The sequence below is a fragment of the Dermacentor andersoni genome, chromosome 11, assembly GCF_023375885.2.
Source record: "Dermacentor andersoni chromosome 11, qqDerAnde1_hic_scaffold, whole genome shotgun sequence".
NCBI classification, from domain to species: domain Eukaryota; kingdom Metazoa; phylum Arthropoda; class Arachnida; order Ixodida; family Ixodidae; genus Dermacentor; species Dermacentor andersoni.
In genome coordinates, this window is record NC_092824.1 from 88,713,460 (window position 1) to 88,739,933 (window position 26,474).

Below are 26,474 nucleotides of genomic sequence, written 5' to 3' on the forward strand. Positions count from 1 at the left end.
CGAGGTTAACGCAAAGTGAGTTACAGCCGGGCAATTCATGTGTCGCGCGGATCAGATAACCAGTGGTCTACTACAGCAACGCAATAAATGTCAAGGGAAGGCAAACGCAGTCCAGGATGGAGGATGCAAGAGAAATGCAAGAACGCCCACGCGCCGTGCTTGGGCGCACATCATGAAGAACACCGGCAGTCACAATTTTCCGCAGCCTTCCATGACGTCCGCTTAGGCCCAATTTGCAGACTGCACTGGAGCAGTGGAACAACAGTCATTGTGAACTGCCAGCGACGACAAAGCTGTCTGCATCTTTAACACATAGTGGTCGAATCTATACGCTCTGTTTCACCGCGGATGACGGGCGCGTGTGCATTGTAACGTGGTGTGCGCAGGACATGTATGAAAAGAGCACGCGTGCGCATAGTTCAGTGTACACTATTATCATCATTTGTCATCTCTATCTCGAATTTTCCTTCGGCTTTTCACCTTTGCAGAGTGTCAAGCTAGTGACATAACTCTTCCAACCGATCTCACTGCTTTTCTCCCCATAAAAATTGTCCGTCTCTCGCTGCATTTTTAAACTCCCGGCCTTTTCTCTTCTTACTTGGAGATTGTTGTCACTGGCTTTCTCTCCTTGAGGTGGCCATAAGTTATGATTATAACAATGATGATACTAATGATGATGACTAAGACGATTACAACGGTGAACGCAGCTTCCTTTCGTTTCCCTTGGGTGTTCGCTTCTTGATACTTTCAGTGCACTAAGCACTTATCTTTCTCTTTAATAGATTCGCGACGATATGCCTGCGCGAGACAGCTTTCCACATCTTGCGTAAAAAGTATTAGAAGGCTTCTTTCGGCAAATCTTACGAGTTGATTTTAAGATTTCCCGGCAAATCCGTTCTTTTCTCCTGCTTGTCTCGTACTTTGTAGGCGGTGTTCGCTCAGGGAATTGCTACTGACGGAACAATGGCCGCAAACATCGAGTGTAACCAGAACCGGCCAAGTTCAGCCATAAGTAGATGGATTCCCACATTGACGTTACACGCACAAGGATTTATACAAGGCGAATCATTATTCTCTCTCGACAGCCTCGCAGTGAAGCCATCGTCATGTCGCTATTTGATGCGCGGGCTAACCTAAAATATAAGTAACGAAGGTGGCGTGCGCAAAAAAAAAATGCCCGAAAGGAAAAATGAAGAAACGAATCGATTCACCGTTGCCGTGGCCACAAAGACAAGGGGGGCAAAACAATTGGCGCAACTCTTTATTAGTCTATGTTATTTTTTTTTTTTACCCTACCTAAGCGGGTGCAGACAACGCGCGCTCGGTGCTCGAAAGCCGTCGTCTGCTCCGTTCGTGTGCGACGTCGAATCCTAAACCAGAACTGACGTCACGGCCACTTTTACTTCCGGCCTCAGCCAGTGGCGCCGCCAGCGGCGCGTGGCTGGAGCCGAAGACCGCGCGCTCCGAGTTTCGACGCCAATCTAGCTCCAGCGCCCCGTCTGGCGAACGGTGTCGGGCGCCTCCAAGTTTTTAGTTTTCTTTTTAAGTTCCGTTCAAGGCCCGCGGCAGCACTCTTCCGCTGCTATCGTAGAGCTTAATTTCTTTTATAGCTTTTTTTTTTAAGAACGCCCTGCCCGAGCCGCACGCTTTCTGTGCCATTCGTAACAACAACGGCGTGTAGTGGGTCTTGCATTCGTATAAACTGGGTTTCGTAGCGCGCTTGAGTGAATGTGACAGTTCGGGACCTCGAACGTAGCTTTCCAACTGTTTTGTAGGCGCCGACCACTCGCGCACTGGAAACAACTAGCTGCGAGACTCCTAGTTGATCTGGATTTCACCGAGCTCGCATTTTCTTTCGTTGGCACTGCAGACTTTCGGGAAGTGTCGAGACGCGTGCTCTACGGCAGCAGACGACATCGCACGACCAAGACGAAATCATCATCCCTATTTTAATATAAGCTGGTAACTTCGCTGCTCTGCGTCGAAGCGTTTCGTTTTACTTTTCCTGTGTCGCCGACGATGGAGCACACGACGCTCTCCTTCGCTTGACTTCCACCACCTGGCTTCACTGTCAAGGACCAAACCGACAACAGCCCGGATTTGTCGTCTGGTTAGACAGATCAAGTAGACGCCGTGACTGAACGGCGCTTGTCTGTGCTATCAACACCGGTGGCTCTCGAAACCCGCAGCATGCATTACGCACTCTACCTGCCGTGAGATTGCGATCTTCGTGCGGAACCGAGAGTGCCAAGTGCTTCGGTTGTTCGCGCGCTGACCGTAAGTGAATTTGTGATTCCGGAGAATTGCGACGACCACTTGAGAGCGCCGCGTTTGTGCCTCGACGTGGGTGGTGGTGCGCGAGTTTTCAATTTCTTCCCCCGCTGTTTCGCACGACGTCATAACCGGCGTCCCTGGAAGGCACCTGCTCGGCGCTGACGAGGTTGGGAACTGCGAATCGACCATCCGGTGGCCCTGAGGCTACTACGCTCGCATCGACCGGTAAGAGCATTGTTTATTCACGACGCTTGTCCGCGCAACAACTGTGAGGCTTCCGAGACTTGAAATGAGCGTGTATAAAGTCTCTCTTCTTCGTGATATTTGCTTTCTTTTTGGGCTCCTTCCGTTTCTGCCACAAAGATAACAATGAAAAAATTTCACAGCTCGCCTCATGAAAGTGCCCCGAGCCAAGAAGCACCTGTTACGTGGACACTTTTAGCCACGGTTTGCTTACGTGGAGTTTACTGCAGTTAACGACTTTTGCCGTGAAGTTTTGTGTGCCAGCGTGACACGGAATGTCCTGAGTGCATCATGCCGGCAGCGCAATTAGGCAAGGCTGGGATGCGGGCTATACATATTCCGTAGCTACTAGACTTGAAAATGCCTTATTGATATGAATTTACATTGTACGTTTTTCTTTCGCCTGGCTTGCTTTTATTTTTTTACGCCTGTCTCAGCAACGCGCTGAATACGAGAAATAAAATTTTCTTAGCTTTTCTCAATGTGCTCCGCCATTAGACGTACCTGTTACGCAAACACCAACCGAAGTAGCACACTGGCTATGGAATTGCGCTGCTATTGCGTGTTCCTATTATCGCAAGTGAAGCGCAAGAATAAAGGACAGACGCAGGGTATAACACATGCACATGTGTTGTAACCTTCCGTCTGTCCCTGCTTTTTGCACTTCATTTGCAGTATGTCGTGCTAACGAGGAGGCCGAATTTCTATCCTTCCCATGTATTTGCACTTATTTTTGTATTGTGACACTCAGTGCATTTTGTCCAAGTTCGCTTGCGTTAGCGGCCGGTTTCGACGCCACTGTGCGTTGGAATTGCGTGTTATCCCACACAGACGACATGCAAGCAGCAAACCACGCTTTACAGGATAATACCTTTTGCTTATGGTGCAAATGCTACTGGGCCAGAGGTTGGTGTTGTGTCAAAGTTAGATTGTTGTGTAACTTTTAGCCCGCGTATAGCGCATTTGAAATGCTACGTTTGGTTCTCTGCTTACCTTTTACTGCATCGCTAAATGCATCCTCACTCGGTTCGTTCTTTGTTCCCATCTTTACTGATTGGAAGATCAACGTGCGCCCGAGTTGTGTGCTTGCCCGCCGACATAGCCTGCAATTGGTGAAGCACCCTTTGCAGTGGCAAGAAACCACACGGGTGTGAACCTGTTGACTAAGGTGGACCTGTTGCCTAAAGCGGTTTAACTTAACGTACTAATCTGCCAGATTAGCGTACTATCGGGTCATTACGCGTCCCGCGGCATGGATTGAGTCCAAGCAAGAGACTTTCGCAAAGACCCACCAATTTGTTTTGGAGATTTGCGGCAGACCTCAGTTATTCATTCTATCGTTTAATCCATCATCCGTTATTTAATCCCACGAGTTATCGATTAATTCCTCCTTTCGCTTCCATCGGCTAGCCACCGCACAAGTGGTCGTGTGACTGCCCAAGTATGACGATTTCGTCACCAGTTGCGGTCATATGACCAGGACAAGTTCACCACTGAAAAAATCTCATTTTAATTTTCACAGTGGCTTTTCAGGGGACCGATATCTTCCTTTTTGTAACGTTCCAATATAAATGCAAGTGGGCGGTAAATTTTCCCTTTGTGAACTATCCCATGCGTCATTCTGCGACCACGTGGCCGGTATCTGGGTGCGCGCGTTCTCTGTTGTAGGGCGTCCGCTTTGATCAGCCCGATGACCACGCTTGTGTCTGAGCCGAATGTGTCGCGCGCGGTCACCGTTTAAAAGCTGGCTTTCAGCAGGACGCATTTCCCACCGAACAAGACGCCCGTTACCGCACAGAGGGACAATAAAGAGCCGACAAAGCGACGAAACTGATGCGGTCGGTATGACTGTTTCTCAGGGGCGATGATGTCTGGCTATTTGCTGTACACTTCTATGTAGCGCAGCGGTGAGGCGCCCGTAGAAGGGTCTCAGTTCACGGAACTGATCGTTGCGACAACCTACGCTGAAGGAAGCTTGGGGAACATCAAATATATTAGAGATTTGTTGAATATGTTTACTTGTTATTTTTCCTTACTTTTTAGCGATATATCTTTGGCGCGAGCGTCTTCTACGCTGGGGTGTTATTATCACTATCTTATTTAGTAGGTAATACACAGAGATATACAGTACCATTGACTCAGCACACTTTTCTTTTTATCGCTTTACGCTTTGTCACTAGCTTTCCGGAACTAGTTCGCCGAGTTCACTGAGATCAGCCGCACAGCGGGATTGCGGATAAGAAATCAATAAAACATGAATTCTAAAACAAATCTTCTCAAAATACGGTTCCTGATCACGCTGATAAGAGCACATACCGTTCCGTTAGTGTAACCTGTAATTCCGGTTTTTTAAAGCTACGCTACATGACATGGTGGCTTCTCGCGCCTAAGTTGCCTTCCTCCCATTTGTCTATCCATTTCTTTCCTAAACCTTACACTCGTCCTCTGGGCACGGGATAGCCAGTCGGAAGTTCCTAAATGGCACTGCCGTTCCTCCAAAGCTTCCTCCTTGCATCATCCTTCCGCTCCGTCCCCGGAATTTCTCTTTTACGTCATCGCTGCACTCGCGCCACCTAGCCTTCTAGCCACGGCGTCCAAGCAATAACCGCGTCCCGCAGGGCCTTGCGCTGTCAGGTTCCACGCGGGACTGCTACGTCGTCCACTCTAACAGAAGACCTCGCGCGTGATCGTCCACTATAGATGTCCAGCGTGCTGCGATTCTTTTTCGGGAAGATGGAGCTGTCGAGCTCGAGACGCCCCAGGCAGGCCCCTGTGCCAAACCGCGTTTTCTCTTGGCTATTTATTTTTTTTTTTCATCTTGGTTTGATTGTAGTTTGCCTTTTTGTAGCTGTTACGCGCATGCCTCTCGCTTATGGCAGTTCCCCTGTTACTTTGTTCACCCTCTCTCGTTCTCCACCGGCTTTTCTTTTCTTTTTTTCAATTGCTTTTACTTCGTTTCCGCCGTATTCTCCAAAGAGATGACGTCCTTGACTATCCTTGAGCAGCCAGCATCCGTCATTACACTTAGCCCTTCTACACCACTTTTCTTCTTCTTTCTTTATGCGCGCCATATCGGTCTTAGGCGCTTCCGGATATATTTCCTGGCATTCGCCCAAGTCGGAATGAGTTAAGGAAGAAAAAAAGGAAGAACAAGCAGAAACGTTAAATTAGCGCCAGACCGTAAAATTTAGCAATCCGCTGCCACCTGTTTTCTTCTCTTCTCCTTTATTTATGTATTTCATTATGAGTTGAGCTAATGTCAAGAAAACGTCATTAAATACCAACTGACCAAATCCGTCGCCCCTCCGTTTCCAGATACTACGAGGCATATATTTTCCCTTCGTAGATTTTACTGGCATTTCTTTCTTTTTAAGAGGTTTTTCTAGTAGCAGCATATTGTTCTGTCTCTCCTTGTTATTTTTTTTCTCAATTTTTGAGTCAGCCTTGACAATGTTTTTCTTTTGTTTGTTTTTTCACAGGCGACGTTAAACTTATAGCTTTGTTTCAGCGCCTAGGGTTGGGGGGTGGGGCGTTTTGGATTTATTATCAATGACGTGAAGTTCTCTAACATGCAAACCGATCTAGATAGACAAGTTAGGTCTTTTTTCTATTATTTTGTTCATTCTGCCTCCATTGTAATGCCGCCGCTACAGCCACAAGTAATTCCCGCAACATCCTTACCAGCAAAGGAAAGTGGCACTGAGGCATGGCAATACACACAAAAAAACGCCAAGAAGCGCAGTTCAGTGCAGCACGTAACAAACCTACACAGCCTAACCTAAACAACTCGAAAAAGACCGATTGATATTTAGTTTGCGTAACCTTTATTGAGAATACTTTGCCTTCCAGGACACGTTAGCTGGGAACGTTTAGCTGGTATTACTAGAGATAACGTGACAAAGTAAACAAAGTGGCCTATAATTACGACCGTATACCCCCCCCCCCCCCCCCCCCCCCACACACACACACACACTCGCGCTAATGCGTGTCACTGGTCTGATGCACAATGCTGACGGGCCACTATCGAGAAAGACAAATCAAGAAATGCCACGTCTGCCTTTCTGTACACCAACATCGACTTGGTCTAACCTTTATCTTACGTCTATGCAATCGTGAGTAACGCAAGCTGATAGCACAGCAATATAAAACCAGCACGCCAAAACTACGAGATTATATCACTTTTTTTAAAAACAAAATAGGTCGTCCGTAATCAGAAACGTTCATCCGTCATTGCGAGACACTTCGAAGTTAAAACATACCTCACCTGATCACAGCTAATGCGCGCGGTTAGCCTGACTCCCACAGTAGCGACAGACCAAGACTGCCGAGGTTGCTTAGGCAAAGACGAGTCTTCCAGACGTTAACTTTTGTTTTGCCTTAGACATACCCTGGGTTCGTGCCAGATAAAACAAGAGATGGGCAAGACAATCAGACCATGTTGCGGAGGGATTAATGGCGAAAGCGTGCCCGCCGCGGCGGTGATCCTTCCTTCGCTCAGTGACGCGTCACCGCGCGCACGTAGCACGTTTGTTGTCCGTGGCTTGCGCGTGCAGCTGCTCGAGCGAGCGAGCGCGCGTGGCGGGGTACGAGCGTGCGGCCACGACCGAGTCCGGAGAAAGAAAAAAAAAAGGTGCCGGTCACGGCACCCTAGGGAGCCTTGCACGCACGGCCGATCTCGCCGACGCAATCCCGCACGCTCGTCCCGAACTCGCTGTCTAGCTCCCAGCCTCTCCCTAAACCCCTCTGCCGCACTCTCCTGCGGCACCGAACGCAGAAGCAGGCAACGTCGGCCACAAAAGCCTGGCGCGCTCCGCGGCGAAGCGCAGGCCTATAGGCAGGAATGGGAGAAAAAGTGACGTCGTGATCACGCCAGGGGAAGGCTTCAGAGCAGCATTTATTTGTTCTTTTCACTTGTAGGTATCGACAGACCAGGCGTCCGGTATAGCAAGTGAGCACGTCTAAACCAGTTCGGCTCTCCTTTATGCTCATTTCGAAGCATAGAATGAATGAATGAATGAATGAATGAATGAATGAATGAATGAATGAATGAATGAATGAATGAAGGAAGGAAGGAAGGAAGGAAGGAAGGAGGAAGTTTTTAAACACAAATCAGGCTCAATGGCCTAAGTGGGAAGAGCTGTGCAGCATAACAGAGGAGGAGGGACACCGTCGGAGTCAGCGTGGATGACGCCTGAACCGCGGGTGAATGCGTAGAGGACTACGACTGCACTTCGCGCATTCACTCGCTGCCAAATAGTTCAATGTATATGTAGGTATTCAAATATCGCAGTACAGATGGAGAAATATCAAGGAAAGAAAAAATTCCTCCGCTATCTAGCACGTCTAACCAAGTGTTTAGGTAAGCACCACAGGCCTGTCTGAAGAAATAAAAGAGAGCAATTCCTTCTTTTTTTTTTCATTTCTTTTTCGGTTGGTAACACAGCACAGTTATGTCGCCCGCATGAGTATGACAAATGTGCACTATTTACCCTACGTAAGAATGACTCTCAATGCGCTCGCTCACATTCAGTCCGGAAGCGTGCAAAACGAGGCAGGAAAATCGGGGAGAAAAGTCTACGATGACAGCGAAGACCATGACTGCTCGCGCATGTTTTATTTTTATTACATGGTGTTTAGGAGACGTCGCCTTTAATTAGCGCAGGCTACTCCTTTTATCATAGATATATCAAAAAGAAATCACCTAAGAGCATTAAAACTGCCCACGCGCAGTAAGAAAAGCAACGGTGCACCGAACTCTAAACGAACATTTCAATTCAGCAACGTCAATACAATTTTAGCCAATGTGTAGTCTGGTGTGTCAGAAATGCCTCGCGACTGCAGCCTAGTAAAAATGAGTGTCATTTTTATGCTTGCTAAGTATTGACGCAGGAAAAGGCGTTTGGACAGAGAGGGCTGAGGGCAACTTTTGCTTCGGGTGCCGTAATTGTCGGCCTCAAAGCGGAGACCTTGACTATACTGCCACTAAGGTGTGTCCACAGCTGCATTCGACGTTCACCGGGTCATCTCACAACAGTAAAGCTATCGATCACAATTATGCCCAGCTTCAGTGATCGGGTGAGAAACATTGTGGTAAAAATGACACACACAATGGTTTCTTCACATCAGAATGGCAGACAGCGCTGCATGCAGACCTTACGGGCGTGACAAAATTATAGAGCACTTTCTGTACTATTGTCCTCCCTTCTACGGACAACAAGACTTTCTTCTTTTTTTTAGCTGCTTAGGTGAAAGACCGCTCTCGGAAGAAAAGAACGTGAGACTTTAGTTCAAGTACTTGGGCACGTGCGTAACCACTATATCACCGCAGCACTTTTCGAAGGCAATTGCACTCAACCACTGTACTCTTCGCCAGTGAATGTTCCTTCGCAGAAGTATGCACAGCGACTCTTTCTTCTTTGTTTCTATTCTTCTTTCCTCTCTGCCACGTATAGAACAGTCAATCGGGCGCCACCTTTTTTAACCTCCCTGTTTCAGCGTCGTGTATTGTGAGAGAAATAAGGTGGCGATGATGCGAGCATGAAATAAACAGCGAGAAAATTGGTGCTTGTTGCTATGGCAGCTGCTGATTTCTTACTGTTTAACACGGCGGGCCGCAGACGGGTGATATAATGAGAATGAACAAACGTTCCTGCTTTCATTATCCCGCCCTCCTCATTTCCCAGCCTGCCGCTCAGTTCTCCACACTTTCTGTATCTTGCGCTCGATCTTTTTTCCAAAGCGCACTGGGCCTGCATTGTGCATGAAGCACAGAAAGGTTGCGTCGTTATCGTGCCAGGCGCACGCTGGTTGAGCTCCTTTCTTTCCTTCTCTCTTCCCCTTATTCTCTATCTATTTGTTTATTTCTTTTCCTTCCATTTTCTTGGGCAAGAGTCTACTGCAACGACAGAGTATGCCCTTCTGAGAGTCGGAATTTCTACGGCACATGGAAACGACTTAAATAACAAGAATGCGAGCACCAAACCAAACCTGGCTGCGAACGTTAGCCATTTATGCATTTTTAATAGCATGAAGCTTCCGCAGATTTTGGCACAGTTGGAAAACGCCGGAGGAAAAGCGCTGCCTATGACTGAGGGAGATGAGAGAGAGAGCAAAGGCAGGGAGGTTAACCAGAGACGAGTTTCCGTTTTGCTACCCTGCACTGGGGTGGGGATATGAGGGTTGTAAAGACGAGAAATAGCGAGAAGAGAAAAAAGAACAACAAAAAAAAAAGAAAAAGAAAGGAAACTGTTAACGAAAAAGGCGTTCCAGCCATAGTAGCGCTTGCACGGCCTTCTGATGCGATGTTAAGTCGCGTCGATGTTTCAGAATTATATCTTGTGACAGGCTGCTCGTCCAACTGGTTCAGCCCAACGGAAAGCGATTGCCTCTGCACACTGCACTGCGGGCACTCGCAAAGAACATGACCATCGTTTCCGCGTCGCCGCAATCGCTACATGCTGCGCTGTCGGCCATCCCCTTGCGTAAGGCGTAGGCATTGGTAATCACGATGCCCAGCCGCAGCCTACACAAAAGGGTCGCGACTCTTCGGGGAAGCCTTGGTAGAAGTCGGAGGCTTAAGGTTCGATTCAGGGTGTATGAACGGGCGTGCTTAAATGTGGTTCATTCCATTCTGATGTAGTGCATTGGCGTGCAAGTAGGCGGATCATCCTTGCAGCATCTGTCCTAGACAGTGGGCTCGACAGGCAGTTGTCTTCTGCATGTTGAACGAGCAGCTTGATAGGTACGTTCGCTGCCGACGATACCACAGTGGCTTGGTAGCCACTGCAAAATTATTTCATGTCCTTGCTCAGTCAGGTGGCGTATGGCTTCTGTGATTTCAAGTACCAGCTGTTCATGCGGACCGCGCCGTAGGGCTGACAATAAGCACTGTAGTGCCATCTTCGAGTCGCAGAACATCAACCATTTGGGTGCTGGTTCGTAATCAATAGAGTGTAGTGCGACTCGAAGCGCGGCCAGTTCTGCTGACGTCGACGTTGTCAATTGAGATGTTTTTTTACTTGATAGTGGTGGCTTTTGCTGGAATGGCAACAGCTGCGGTCGAGCTTTTTGTCCGGACGGAGCCGTCGGTGTATATGTGAGTGTAATACCGGTACATCTTGTTTAGTAGGAGTAACGTAAGCTGTTTAAGAGCTGGTGATGACATATCTGCTTTTTTTTCCGGACGCCAGGTGTTGTCAGGTCGATGTTTGGTTGAATGAGACACCAAGGAGGAGTTGAAGGTCTCGCGGCAGGTGTGAAGCAAGATGGTATGGCCTCACCATGTGCGGGTACCGTTCAGCAGAACGAGGCACGTGGTAACTCCGCAGGTAGAGAAGCTATGTGGTGGCAAGCAGTAGGGGCAAGGTGCCTTACGTGTATTCTTAGAGCTTCAACTGAGATGTGGGTCCTGATGAGGTGGTCTCTGGTGGTTGTAACAGTTGACGCACTTCGAGGAAGACCTAGACAAATCCTGAGCGCCATAGCCCCATCGCTTTGAATTGTACGTAGGCTCGCTTGATTTGCGTTAATGAATACTGGCAAGCTGTACCGCAAGAAGCAGAGTAAGAGAAAGGATAACGTAAGAAGAACGGAATCCGTGAAAAACGGAAGGATGGCGTAATAGTCCCATTTTACACTACTGCGCAATCATTTAGAAAAAGTAAATATAACTCAGAACCATTGACTGCTGGCCTTGATAGCTTGTCTTTTTATATTCGTGCGTGCAGGATTACATCTACAGCGACAGGCCAATAAAACTTAATGTCCAGTTCTTTTTGATAATTGCTTTCATGCAGTGTTTTAAATTTATTTTTCTTTCGTGTTGAGCATAAGACAATAGCTGTAGAAGAGAGCGCAGAACTGTCGATCGACTACGTAATTTGTTAGCTCATTTACCTACTGCCTGTTGAGCCACTGATCAACACTTACATTTACTAATTGATAATCTTATTCATTTATTTATTCTGTCACCGAAGCGTCGGTTGGCTGATTCATTATAGCATTGAGAGGCTTCATTTTTGAAGGCTTGGGTATTGAGATCCGTACTGCGTTACGCCTTGCAGCTGCCATCAACAGAAGTCGTTATTATTCATGCATGAACTTATCGAAACAACTGCTTATTCTTTGTCCATAATTTATTATGCTGATTTCCAGAGCAGAGACAAAAACGAGATATCTTAAAGGCTGATTACGCTGGCGAAAATCAGTTTCTATACCATTTTATTTGTCAGAAGACATTTCTACAAACCTCCTTGCCACGTTTTCACAATACGAAAGCCGATATAGTACACCTACGTGTGTTGTCGAAAGAAATAGAACCGGTAATTGCGTTAGCCGGTCGACCACCTTGTTTCATAGTATTTCTGGCCCATGTAGACATCCTCACAAATCAGCCTTCATTACGCGTACTTTCGCATGGAAACACAGCAGCGAAAAAACTGTCACCTGATTGCGTTTGCCGTGTCTAGTCGTATGCAAGTTCCACATGAAGCTTGCGTTAAAAAGGCGAATGGCATACATTTACTCACACTCCTTCAAATGCACACTCCTGCGATTACTCCTCCGTAAGCACTCTAGTTACGTAAATCACGAGTTAAAGGGTTATTGCATCTTTTCAGATTACTTTAGCGTGGTCTAGCAAATACCGCTTACTATAACGCCTAATGTAACCCAGTGCTGCTGGTAGTCTTGAACGAAATTTGATGAAGAAACTATCAATGATGATTAACTAAGCGAACTAACTAACGAATTAACTAACCGTCGACTGGAGTTCACCCCAGTCGTTTTCTATAGATGACGTCCTATTTCTCTGGCATTCTGTGCAGCGTAGAGTTGACGTTCTTTCTCATGGCGCGAACGACTAGCGTTCCTCCAATTCATGGCGAGGAGGTCGCTGTCGAGCAGGATCTTGGCTTGGGCTAGTTGGCGAGTCATTCAAGAAGTTTTGCAACGCAATCTAGACGAGGACATGGAACACATACGCCAGGAAGGGCGCGCCAAGTCCTGATTTTATTATTCGAAACGAGGATTCATTTTCTTATGCGCCGCCAAGTCACGTGGTCACGGTAAACGTGCTACGAGAAAAAAAAATCGCTAAAACAAAACAAGAGCGCTCAGCGATAAACTGCGTATACCAATCAAAAACACGCACGCAGAGAGTTGCCGACTCGTTTCGTATGGTGTTCCTCGCAAATCAAGTCTATTTCGATGAGGGCGAAATGTGAAAGCACCCGTGTACTTAGATTTAGGTGCACGTCAAAGAACCCCAGGTGGTCGAACTTTCCGGAGTCCTCCACTACGGCGTGCCTCATAATCAGAAAGTGGTTCTGGCACGTAAAACCCCATAATTTAATCTTTTAAATCAAGTCTGCCGCGCAAGTCTTATGCTCCAAATATGCAGCCGTTCGGAGACTCCCTAGTACCGGAAAGCACGCTCGGGCAGCGAACGTATACGTTCGTAAGTCATAAATATTGTCGCGCCGAACGGGGGCGCGTTGTTTCGCGTCAGCCTTTGGGCAATAATCGAAGTGTCGACGCACACGGCCTCGACGCTTATCGGCTTTCGCGGGCACAACGGAGCAACCGCAAAACCGCCGCGACCTGCCAGACCCCAGGTTGCAAAGAGAAATGGAAAACGCGAGGCAGTGATTTCGATCGCTCAATGGCGTGCAGGTAACGAAGTTGACGGACGAGAGAGTAAAACTCGCGGTACACCGCTGGAGCTTTCTTATTTTTCCGTGACAGAGCGAACACCCGTGCTTGTTGGTTCAGTTAGAAGCCGCTATTTCAGCTCCAGATCAATATTCGATTGAGTTGTCACGCGATGCATTTCTCTACGCCTATCTACGAATGAACATATCACGGTGTTCAACCGGAATTGCCCCGGTGTTCAACCGGAATTGCCCCGATTGTTTGGCGCAAAGCCAGCAAATAAGTGCCAAATTACAAGTCTTCTAGGGCTACATGAAGACATGCACTTAAATGCGCACTACGGAGCACTATTAAATTTCTTTGGAGCTTTAGAAGAATGCGCAAGGTCGAATCGGTCGCGAAACTTCGGGCGAAAACTAGACCATACCCAATTGTCAGCGACATTCACAAGGGCTGTTTAGGAACCGCAAGTGAAGCGCGACTAGGGGATAGAGATGCAAAACTGGTGAAGACAAAAAAAAAGAAAAGATAGCGAAAACAAGGCAATCATTATTTCGTTCCCATAAAATAAACAAAAATTATGATCAATCTTATTTAAGTGTGAGGTGCAAAGAAAAGACGAGTGTCTTTCACTTCATCAATATAAAAAATACGTCTTTATAAATCATAATGACACAATTAAAGATAATCAATGAATTAAATAATCATGCCGATTAACTGGTCGCATCCATCATACGTGACGTCATACATTGTAACATGTCCTTCGCAACCCTACCTTCATCCATGTTATTCCACCTTACTCTAATCTGCACCAACATTAATCCTCTTTAATCCGCTTCAATCCACCTTGCTCTAATTTGCACCAACCCTAATCCACTTAAATTCACCCCCATTCCCTTTGCTCCACATTAAGTCCCCTTGCTCTAACTTGTTCTAACTTTAATTCACTTTACTTCACTCTAATTCACCTTAATTCAGATTAATTACCCATAATTACAACTAATCAACGTTGTTATAGCATTTAGTATCTTTTGTATGACTACTGACGTCATGCAAGACGCTGATGACGTCACATACATTTTTCGTACAACTCGTTGCAGACAACGGCGGCTTTTCTGCCTCATCGGACATATAATGATTTCGCATTAATAAACGATGTTCTCTGCAAAACAGCAAGTTTAATTCAGTTGCTACCGGGACCTATGGTGCCAGTCCCTACGGGAGCTGCAAGCAGGGTCGTTAAGTCAGCGTGGGAAGGACGATTAGTAGATGGATTTGCCTAAACTTGGTCCTTGAAACGGCTTCACGACTTTGCAAACTGGTCATTTTCAACAAAGTACTGCGTTCTGTATAATTTAAAAAAAACGTGAATAAAATTATCCAGTGGCAGAATTCGAACAGAGAATCTTCAGCGCAGAACCCCAATATTGAAATTGTGGCACCACTCATGCATGCATCGAGAAGAGGCATGAAACACCTTTAAGAATTTCTCGCCGGCAAGCCAACTCGTTCAGACGCTTAGCACGTTTCTGTGTAACCACCTCGCCAGGCAGACACGCCGCAATTAGTAGCGATAACGCGTGTTCAGAGATTCCTATTGCCTTCTGCAATAAAAAAAGAAAAAACTATAGCTCGTTTTCAAATGTAGGTTAATGAAAGCAGATAAAGCGCATATAAAACAAAGCCACAAGAACGCCTGAAGCCACAAGCACGAAAATCAGACAAAATCCATGCACCAAGCATCGTTCCCATGGTGGATGAACGATCACAGTGCGAGAGTTCCCTCTAGCAATTATTGAGGGAAAACCATGTTCGTGCCTGAATCAATAAAGGTGACGTCACTTCATTTTTCACGGGATATGACGTCACTTGATTTCTTGCGGCACCGTAAGTGTTCCCTCGGCACACAGCTGGCGCCAAGCCCCATGAGCCGCAGATAACCCTGAATTTCCCAATGTATCGCATATGCTAAGCGGGGTTTTATATGCCTCAACATGATGACTGAAACGCGGAAAGCTTACTGCAAGGCCCGTAGTTTCGTTGTCGATATGCTAGTTTCAGCCGTGGATAGTTAAGCAAGCACATTGCTTATTAAGTAACTATTACAATATTCAGGTTATAATTGAAAAAAAAATTCTAGTCTTTCTTTTTTATTTCACATAGGTACTCGCCATGGCCAGAAATAAACGTCGATAATTTGTTCCAATTGTTGACGTGGAGCTCTGTTTGGGCATTAGTAGAATAAACACCATGTTTCGAACGTGTGTGCTACTATGGAAGCTCGGCTTCCCCATATACGTACACCTTGAAATATGCTTTATTAGTTCCTGTTCACGCGTTTGGCCAAAAAGAGTTCATTAATAAAGAAAATTAAGCCCAAATGTGCCTTGCTTGAATTCGCATCCAAACTTATCCACCGTTAAGGCGTTTCGATGCACGAGAAGTAATCAAGTCTTCCTAGGCTGGGCCTTCTCGTATGTTGTTTTTTTAAGCGTACTACATATTTACCGATAAACAATTAACTGCGCTTGAGTAACTGCGAGAGTATATGACGTCAAGGCGAACCGATGCGGTAACTACAGCGTGGCCTTGCCGCTCATGTTTCGTTATCGCATCTTTTCTGGTTTACAAACATTTCCTTCATGGTAGCAGCTGTAACTTGTCACTTGTAAAAGCGCAATTATCTATTACAGCTTAACTCAATGTTCCATTGAGTGCGCCTTCAGGACGCTGAAAAGAATTCATTAATCCTTTAGTAATTTACGACACTGGCACTCGGCACAGCTTAAGTTGCCTACACGAGTCCGCGCTTGCCTACGTGTGGATGATTCGTAAGCATTATCAATCATATGATTACCAATGTAAATTTCTATCAAGTATTTGTGCGACGTCTGTGAACCCTTTCATACATCGCGCGTTAGGTGAACTTAACTAAGCGCATACACTACTCATCAAAGCTAAACGCCCGATTAGCCCTTTCAGCACACCTCGAGGTAATTTGAATGTAACAACCTAATGAGCTCGACGGTTCATATGTAAATAGTTTGCGGATTGTAGTTCATTTACGGATTCGCGTTCAATGTTGTAAGACCACTGAGCCGTGATAAGCTCTCAACGTTAAAATAGCTATTTAGCCATGCCTAAGCGTTTTCCTTATGCGTTGATTTCTTTGGTAAAAGGATATAAACTGACGCAAGTTGGCTGAGTGAAAAAGGAGGGTCGTTTTCACCAGCTAAAGTTATTAAGACGCCGATTGGTTAGTGGCCACGTGAGATGTCATTTACGTGAAGTATATTTGAATGCGAAGCGTGCGGAAAATATAATTTACGAAGCCTGTTGGCCCTCAACACCTGTGAAGCCATCGCGAAGGCTATCCCGATTGTACTGATTGGAATAACGATTAAAGAAGACTTTCTAGTGACAGGCACAATCCCTGACACCTCTTACATTAACGGCAGTCTGACGAATACTGTTTGTTCCATCAATCAGCTATTAAAAATGTTCTTCACGTTTCACTAAAGAAAAGCCTCACTTGCGTCAGCATTCAGAGATCGCTTTTCCGATTTCGCATATCCACAGCAATAAAGTGTGACGTCACCCCTGTGCAAAAAAAAAGCGAGGGGGGGAGGAATCGAACTATTGAGCGCGCTCTCTAACGACGCAAGAGCGGGGAATGTCGGTCCATTGTTCACCATTAGCGGCTGCATAACGGTCAGGCGAAATTGCGGGATTCTGAAGCATTGTTTCACAGCCGATGGGAGAAAACAGCCGCGAGGAAAGAGAAATGACCGGGCGTTTCATCATGTCAGGCCACGTCATCCGTCATGAAGTTTGTTTAGACAGTTTGTTCCACGCTATATTTGGCAAAAGTAGATGTAGGGAAAACTATCGATTATCGTTAGTGCCTAGAAATGGTGCTTCAGAAATGGCGCGAAAATAACGGAAAGATCTTAAAACTCGTTAAGCTGCATTACGCAAAAGTTCTATTCGGGTTGTGTTCATTGCGCAACACAAAAGTGCCAAGGAACGTAAGAATGTCTTAGGAAGTTCTACTTCTCCTTTGTGAGAAGGTCAATAGCCTCGCATGTACGTTGCAAAACCTTTGGCACCGAACTAGACATTCCAGCCTATACTGATTGCTTCGAAAGAATAAATGATAAGGCCTTACGGCTACCATTTAGGGGTTTCGCACGTTCAGACTCTTTCGAAACTACGCGGGACACTTCTGGGATCGTACTGTGTGATCGCGCGCGCGCGTGTGCGTGCATTGCGTGCATGTGCGCGTGTGGGTGCGTGCGTGCGTTAGTAGAGCAGGGCGAAGTAGGTGTAGCTGTCCTTTAGTTTCGCTAGCTACTCCTCTCTGCAAAGTGAACAGAAAAGACAGACAAACATACAAAAGACACAAACTGTAACCTATTACGCAAGTACGGTTGCCCAAAGCAGTACCACTTGGCTAGATCAATCAGTGTGAAGTTTACAGGGGCACAGCTTCACAGGCACAGATCATGAACAACACAACGTTCGTACGCAAAATGCACACATACAGATACGCCTAATTACGTCAGCAGAGTGGCGCGGCAGTGATTTCGAAAGCACGTGGGAGTCCTGGATCCTCTGGGGAATTGTATGTTGTCTATGGCGATGATTTGATGAGGATTACTTATTGGCAGATAGTCACCTAGCTTGCTTGAGCTAATCGGATATGCTATACTTGTCTATTGTTCTACCATTCTGCCTACATCTACTTAATCTTTTCTCTCTGTCTTAGAACCTCCATAACCCATACCTAGTACAGAGACATATGCATTAACGGATTCGCTCCGACCAATGTCTTCCCTGCTTCTCTTCCACCAATACTCTAGATATCTGTGGCTTACCTCAGCTGCTGACCAATTAATGCTTCCATAGGGTTTAAAATTGCTGTCGAAGCGCGCACTCGCTGCCCGCGCCGGCAACTCCGATCTTTGTTTTCGCGACCGTTACAACTTGGGCCAAGGAGTGTTTGGCAGAGAGCAACGTCACAAAACACCGGTGAAAGTCTGCAAGCTTAACTGTTGTCATCGGTAGCATAAACATGAATATAATGAAAAGACATATAATGAAAACAGCAATCTGAAGGGGCAGCCTACAGCTGCAAATTTTGTACAGTTGCCTTGATGCAGATAAGCAAAACGTTACCAACCATTCAGCGCTTGCAGGGCTGACTTCCTGCCCTTCACATGAAGCCTTTGCTACGCCTCCATTAACGTTTTTTTTTTGCGATATTTTTTTTATTATGTCTGATCTCAGGCGGGATATTTTTATTACACACACAAAAAAAGCATTTCGTTGTTATAGGCCTCCCCATCAATTTTCCCCAAAACATCCAAAAGAACTTTTGTCACCATTGGCAGTGTCTTGATTGATGAGTTCTATCAGCTTGGCTCATATTAATCAGCCCGAGGTCGGTCCAAAATTCCCGTCAAAAGCGAACCTTTCGCGATCTACGAATTTGCTTTTAAAATCAAAAAGGAATCTGCCTTTTATTTACTAAATTTTTTTTCACAAGGTGTGCACGGATCTTTTGTGCGCAACACAAAGCCTATCCTGAACGCACTCCCTCACCATCTCCGCTGTCGCTTGATGGCGTCCTCCTCTCACGGTGACCCATTCATCTGTCCTTGCGACACTTAATTAATGAAGGGTCCGCTAATGAGCGCATCCTCCTTGATGCCCGGCGCACAGATGCCGCCATCATCTAATGATCGTGGCACATTCTTGCGGCGTAAACAACAGGTGACCCGAAATCGATCCACACCGCTCCCTTCTTTCGACCTTGCACGCGGGGTGACAACAGAACCGGCTGGCTCCTCTTTAGGGACATTCGATTGTAAAAGCTAGATGTTCTGAAGAGCAATGCAGCCTACAGTACCGTACGTATTTTCGGGTATCTATTACAACAGGAGAGTAAACATTTTAGGCACGGGATGTGCAAGCATACGCGCAGAGGTTCTCTTATAACTACCAGCTGCGCACCATGGTAGCTTAGTGTCGAAGGCGCTGCACAGCTGAGCACGAGCTCGTGCATTCGATACCGAACGCGGTGGTCCCGTTTCAATGGGGGAGGCGAAATGCGAAAAAAAGCTCGTGTACCATGCATTGGGTGCACGTTAAGGAATTCTGAGTAGCCAAAATTATCCCCGAGTTCCCCCCACTACAGCGTGCCTCTTAATAATCTCGTAGTTTTGACAAGCAAAAGCCCAGACCTTAATGTTTTTTTAACTGCCCGGCCCAACTCTACTCATCGCTCTTGTCATCGCACCAGTAGTTACAATGAGTGATGGGCTACGAAACGCAGGCTAGCGATGAAATGCTCCTACGTAAAAAAAAAGTTTTGTGAATACGCACTTAGAATGTCGTCTCCCGATGGCCAGGCATCGGGCGAAAATGTAACTCGTACAACAACTCAGCTGAGAACGAATACTTGAAAACGGTTTGATTCTAAACTAGCAGGAACACGTCAACAATTTTACCTCGATCACTACAGACAGGACGATATGGAGTGAGACAAGAGCCAGGGTATTTATGTACAATCTTGCCTCACCTAAACGTCATTCGCGAAACGTTCCGTTATTTCGATCCCAACAATCAATGCGTCCACCCATACATACACGTTGTCTATTTCCAACTATTTGTTCATCTATTCGGTCCTATCTATCTATCTGTCTATCTATAAATGAGTAGAGAGGTCAACCACTCTGTCAATCAGTGAAGTGTTTAACGATCAATTGAACATCGCAAAGGGATAATTCTAAACCAAATTCAGGATTACCAACACATTTCTTCTGAACGAACAAGGCCACTGATTCTTCGAATTCCGCCGGCTCTATATCGTGCGCGATGCTCATCTTGCACTCAGAGCTCTTGAGGCTCGAACGACACCTTCCCCTGAGGGGCCGATCGTTTTCGGGCGTTCGATGGCGGTGAGCCGGACACCCATCATGGGCGCGGTACCTGCCTCGTCTGATATCGCGACAAAATGGACGGCTCGCGTGACCGGCTTGCTGCCGGCACCGCGCGCTTTCCAGCTAGTAACTGTCTCCCTTCGTCTGGTTGCACTCCTCCAGAGAGAGACAAATACATGCTCGATAGGCAAGAAACACGTAGGAAGGATCGCTAAAGAAGAGGAGAAAAATGGTGGCCATATTTCTTGGAGTCTTTTTGTGCTCCGCTTTAAGTTGGCGTATTATTTTATTTCTTTAACGCACAGCTTTTATTTAAAGACACTTTCTTCCCTGGTCTCCCCAGGATTTGCTATCAATATCTGGAACGGACTCTTCGGTACTCCTAGCACCAAGCTACCTCAAATACGAAAGTTTACACAAGGAATGGCTACTTAGATGCTGTTTCTCAGCGGCTTGATCATTTTTGCTACAAGTCGATACGGCGGTTTGCTGGCAAGGCTTTAAGTACGATGTCGCGGTTTCGATCACTCCGATAGGTTCAAAAATTTTTAACTGAACAGGTCCTGTTTTGAGACATTGGTCTACGCCAAAAATCTCGCGTGGGTTAAATTTTAATACGACGCCACCCACTGTTGCGTTCTTCATGGGCAAGCTGTAGCTTCGGGACGTAAACTGCCATTAATCAATAAACTGCCCTTTCCCTAGAGACGTCACAATGAATCCCAGTCCTCTGATTATGATCTGTTTGTTTGTCGAATCGTTCACTATGGGCTAGGGCTTTTCTCGCCGCCAACTGTCAATCAATTCAAATCTTGACATTCTTGTGACCCCACAGTCTCCGTTTGATCACGACGTGTCTCCTGTTATGTTGTTCATCTTACGAAAGCAAGGCAGTCATTGCTGCAGTTTCTAGTTAACATCACTGACTGCGCGATTAAACACACGCCAGAAAACGAGACGCCTGCAGGAAGTGAGCAGACTATACTAACAGATTATTGCCAACTTATCTTCAGAATATATAACCGAATGCATTTTGAAGTGGGCAGCCGTGGACAGAAGATGATAGAAAAGAGATCAAAATTCAACCAAACCATCCAAGAAGGATACTTTGGAGCTACACAGTAATATTGAGATATTGCTGAAGCAAGCGATCCTTCCTTTTTACTATTTATTTTACTATTTTATTTTTTCTGGGATAATGTCTTGAAAACGTGGCTACCACTTGCATGCAGTACAGCGGGCAGGAAAATTATGCAAATAATTATTGCTCATTGATTATGAGTTGATGAAAATCACTCAAACAACACCACGTCTGCCCCCGTGTAGGTCTCCTCACAAGGTTGCCAGATTTGACAAACCACTCCCATGGCGTAAGTCCCATACGGTGCCCCGCGCTCAGTTCGCAAATTTAGCTGACAGCACACAACATGAAAATGTATACTTAGGGCACCCCTCAAAAGGAGAGGCAGCAGGTTACGCCTCTTTGACACCTCTGTCGTCTCTGGCCGCACGAGGGAAAGCGACAAAGGTCAGACCGAAAGGTTCACCAGAAGAATAACAATCTAAAGTGATAGGACGGGAGGAAAACGTGCGTGGAAACAATAATCGGCCGCAAAAAAATTGAAGCGGCACGCGTCACTGTCCCAGCTTTTCTCGTAGGCCCGCAGGAAGCCAACTAGCGCCCCGGCAGCTTTGAGCGCTTCCATAGTCTAAACACACCTCTGAGCGTTGTCGAAAATACGCAATCCTATATGGCCACTCACCGTACCCACGTGCCTCTCAATGCTCGGGGCCATCTCCGGAGACAATGGGCACCTTGTGGAACCACTCCAACTTACGTAGTCTGTCTGCACTTCCGTCCTACACACCTTCCGTCCTGCGTTCTAGTTGCTCTAACAACACTTTCATCTTGCACAAAGTGAGCTATTGCCGTGTCGCATGAGGTCTCATGGAGTTTCGTGCTTCAAACCTCTCGGAACAGTCTAGCTGGAAGAGACGGCATGTCGGAAGCTCCGCATGGTGATGCCACTTACAGCAACGGTGAAGAACTGTTGTGGCAAAGAACAAACTCTTTGGTGACAACTTCCCGCATTGCTCAGTACTTCCACCAAGTGTCAACTTCTCTTATGCTTCTGCTGCGGCCACGAGGATGTTCGGCTTTGCAACCTGCAAACAATGAGCCTTCTTTAGAATAAAAACAGGTACAGCGCCACACAGGACGAGGCAGTAAACAGGACAGAGCGCTGACTAGCAAGCAAATGCTTTACTTGCAGAAGCAGCATATCGCTACGGAACAGTATTCGCGACGACAAAGAGGCGAGTAGGGTGAAGACGACTACGACTATTAGAGGCTAGCGCGGGCTGTTGCCTCTTGGCCAAGTGCGGAGTATTTCCTTCTAAATATACTTGTATATAGCTTTTCGTCTGCGTATTTTTACGTAACAATATAAATATATCATGAATGTGACAAAGAACATAAAAAGGAGGATAAGAGGGATATGCGTCAGCAAAAAAGAAAATCAATTTCTTTTGTTGAAAGCGTGAGGGACCCGGAGCTGAGGCGCGCGTCGCCACTTTTCAATAAGCAAAATGCTTTTGGTTGCATTTGGTTGCTAGTCAGCGCTCTGTCCTGTTTACTCGCTTTTCCTGTGTTGCGCTGTTCCTGTTTTTATTCTAAAGATGAACCAACCAGCCCCATTGAACACACTGCTAATGAGCATTCGTTCCACGAAGGCGACAGAATACCCCTCCTGGCTTTATGGCTACCACCGTCGCGTGCTCCTGATTTTTGTCGCGGAAACAAGCCTACATAAGTATTTATAGCCCTTCTTTTTCTTTAGACAAGCTTTCGAGATAAAAAAGACATACAGTGGCGATTTAGCGGTGAGCACGACAGAAATGCATCAACATTTGGTCGCACCTATTTTCGATCCATAATTTCAGTCGCGTTCAACACAGTGCAAGGTGTTGTTCACGAGCTCACTCCACACACGCGGTGCCTCTTATAGGAACGAAGTACTGTTTTCTGTCTTGAGAAAGGTTGGTCTCCGGCCGATACGTCAACGAAATGAGCAATTGTTTTTTAAGAAGTGCATCAATTTTTTAATTATAACATTGCCGCAACATCTATCTTGAAGTCATATATATATATATATAAAGCAAGCCAACTTAAATCTTCGTCACGGTATTCTAAAGCAAACGCAAAGTGTTTGTCCTGGTACGTTTTAGTATCGTCGGTCAGCGGTCTCATATACGTTCGATATAATGAGATCCAGGTTGCCCTGCTTAATCAACGTCACGGCTCGTTAGCTCTTCATGGTCAGTCTGACCACCCCGTTTCCGAAGATACAACTTTGAAGCGGTGCGTTATGCCAATCCGCTAATGTGCAGCGAGTGGGCCGACTCGCTGATGGGCTCTGAAGTAGTTTGCGCTAGACAGCCGTGCGTGTGGTCCCTTAAGCGTCTCGCCCGTGAAAGAAGAGAGACGCGAGCGCTCTTTTACAAACACCACGGTACTCGCAACAAAGCGGCCTGCACGAACAAATGAAGGCCTGTAAGTGCACTAAATCAGGTGGACGATGTTGGGTTAGGTAAGGTTAGCTCATATACGTGTAGAATAAACTTCCGCAATCACAGAAAGTTTGGTCTGAGTGGGAGCGTAGACTTGGCTGGAACAAAGGGCACAACAACAATGGTCGAATGGCGATGCCTAATCGAACTTTCTGCACGTACTACTCGTGACGGCCTACGCTTTAACTATACGCCTATCTCTCTTCGCCTAAATGTTTTTTATAGTAAAACGGAATATCGCATTCCATAACGAAGGAAATGTTGACATGGTCTTTTATTGCGCGGAAACCGCGAGCACTGCAGCGGCGGTAGTGGGCAAAAATTTAAGTTTGTTCGCCTGATGGCGCGGGTAAGGGTCAGGAGTGGTTTCACAACGATGGCGCAATAACAAAGACGGTGATACTACGATGACTCCGGCCGCCGCTATAAGTTACGTAACAGAGAGCATGGACTTATACGGGAACCAAGTTTCGATCTTTTAAGTGGTATCTCTGTTAAGTAAAGAGAGAGAAAAAAAGATGCGTTGGCTTGTGAGACTACAACGTCATGACGCTAACCAGGAGGTTGGGGATTCAATTCCCAGCCGCAGCTACCTCATTTTCGATCGGAACAGAATAGAATAAATTCGTGTGCTCATATTTGGTGACCGCAACGTTACGCAACACCAGGCGTCCAAGTTAGTCTAAACCAGAGCGCCTTGGGCTACAACGTCTGTCGTAGCGCCAGTTTTACTTCCGAATAGTCAAACTCCGATAACGAGACAATGTTAAGCAGACCGTTAAAGCCAAAAAGGGGGAAGCCCCAAAAAACCGCGGGTGGACAACTTCATCCCGAACCCCTGATCTATGACATTTCTAGCTAGCGGCAGTGTACACTTGGGACATTGAACATCTTAGATCAGACAACGTTTAAATTTTGGTGATTGAGCTCCGTGAAACCAAGGACGGGAAGACACTGCTGGCTTTTCTATTTTTCTTTCGACCTTGGCCAGACGTCCTCGGGTGCCTTCACGAAGACGCAGAAGCGTTTTATATATGGCACACAGTGCCGAGTACGCCATATATCAACGTGTCCGGAGAAGGTGGCCCCATGGCGAAACTGCCACTGCTCCCACGCGGTGCTACAGCGTTTTGCTATCGCCAGAGGCCGGTTTGCGTGTAAAGCCGGCGAAGAGAAATTCCAGGAACAGGGGCTGTCTCGTCTTCATACCCCGCTTCCCTCGAAGTCAGCAAGGTAAGACACCCTACACTCTCCTCCGGAAAAATAACGAAAAAGTTTCAGAAGTCGATACAAAGCAGGGCGAGCAGCTCTGCTATTGCGAAGGACACGAAGCGAACGTGAGAGGCGGTCAAAAAAATGAAGCAGTCAAGGTTTTAACCTTGACTGCTTCATTTTTTGGAATGGTAGCCCCAGACGGGGCTACCATTCCTCTTCTGTCAAGTAAGCAAGGTGAGCCAATGCAGACTCGCGGCGCTAGGAATCACAGTTTAAAAAAAGGAAGAAGAAGTAGAAGGCACGTTGAAGGCGATAGCGGACAGCGTCCCAACCTGTGATGCAGGGAAGGCACGTTAAAAAAAATTTTAAGCGAAGATTGCTTAGAATGAAGCCCCAAAGGTGAAAGCAGACTGTGCCATGGCATAGCAGCTGTCTCAGAGGCAGGAAAAACACAAGCAAAAATCGACGACGTTGAGCGCTCGAAAGCTATAGGGGAGATGGGGGGGGGGGGGGGGCAGACAAGGCGCTTTTCGGGCGCCAAATGTCGCCGTCTGGCCAATTTCACGCGCCCGCGAGTTTCGCAGAAACGTCGAACGAAACTAGAAGGGCATTTTTTTTTCTCTCTCTCTCTCCTATCTCAACATGTTTCGGCTTTCGCAAAATGCCCCTTGCCAACCTGTACCAACCGTCTCTCGGTCCTGTTTCTTGCTTCATTTCTCGGGCTGGTTCATTCAATTTTCTGCAACGCCTTCACTTAGCCGAACCTTTATTAGAACATTACTCATAATGCAATTTCCGTCCATGCAGACCCTAATAAAACCTAATTCAAAGGCCCGGACACTGCGCATTGTTTGACCTCATTGTGTGGCCTAAGAAAAGCTCGAGGCGTCGGCTGTTGTGGAACTTCTTGTTCACCCTACAAAACCATGAATCACCGTGCTTTTACACCGTGTAACACGGTACACTACGCGGTACTTTCTTGCCGTGAACTTAAATTGGGTGTAACTCTTTATAACGCCCATCGAGGTGTGCCATGCACAACGTGCCGTGCGATATATGTAGGGGACAGCTTCGCACCAGAGTCCAAGTTCACCCGGTGACATCAGCTATGTGTTAGAAAAGCTGGAGACGATTAGCCTTCGCACACGCCTGCCGCACCACTCCAAGTGGGACGATGGGACACATGCCCGGGAGAACGCGCAAGAAACTAAGCAAGAAAGGGGACAAGGGCGCACATATGGGAGCTCACGTTACTTCATTTGGTGGTGAGGTGCGTTTCAGGGAGAGAACTATTCCAGGCAGGAGCGGTAGCACTTCTTCAAGACTTTCTCCGGAAGCCTCCTTGATCCATCTATGCCATGACTTACTTCAGAATACGAGTTCTTGCGCAACCGCCACCAATGCACGCGTGTCATGCCTGCGATTATGTTGTTGTATCACCTGTGCGCACGCGCGACAAGGTGATATATATCGGAAACCCTTCCCGCTATTAAACAGTTCTAAGTATAGCGCTGGCCTTCCTCCTTCCTTCCTGTGTCTGTTACGTTTTGTCGTTGTTGCGCTAGTTTCCCTCAGCAG

General features: G+C 46.7%; 2 protein-coding genes across 10 annotated transcripts in view; one reads left to right on the top strand and one right to left on the bottom strand.

Annotated features, from left to right (window-relative positions):
• LOC126518320 (uncharacterized) overlaps window positions 1-26,474 on the bottom strand; it is a 467,293-nt gene that overhangs the window by 200,225 nt on the left and 240,594 nt on the right. For all 3 annotated transcript variants that reach the window (XR_008609658.2, XM_055064402.2, XM_055064401.2), the window contains exon 3: window positions 21,875-22,277. The gene's annotated coding sequence lies outside the window, so the exon portion shown is untranslated. The remainder of the gene's footprint in view (window positions 1-21,874; window positions 22,278-26,474) is intronic.
• The window catches only part of Stacl (SH3 and cysteine-rich domain-containing protein), a 326,980-nt gene continuing 301,666 nt past the window's right edge, over window positions 1,161-26,474 (top strand). For 2 of the 7 annotated variants that reach the window (XR_008609657.1, XM_055064400.1), the window contains exon 1: window positions 1,161-2,499. The gene's annotated coding sequence lies outside the window, so the exon portion shown is untranslated. The remainder of the gene's footprint in view (window positions 2,500-26,474) is intronic. The other 5 variants (XM_055064396.1, XM_055064398.1, XM_050167484.2 and 2 more) reach the window with 3 other exon arrangements.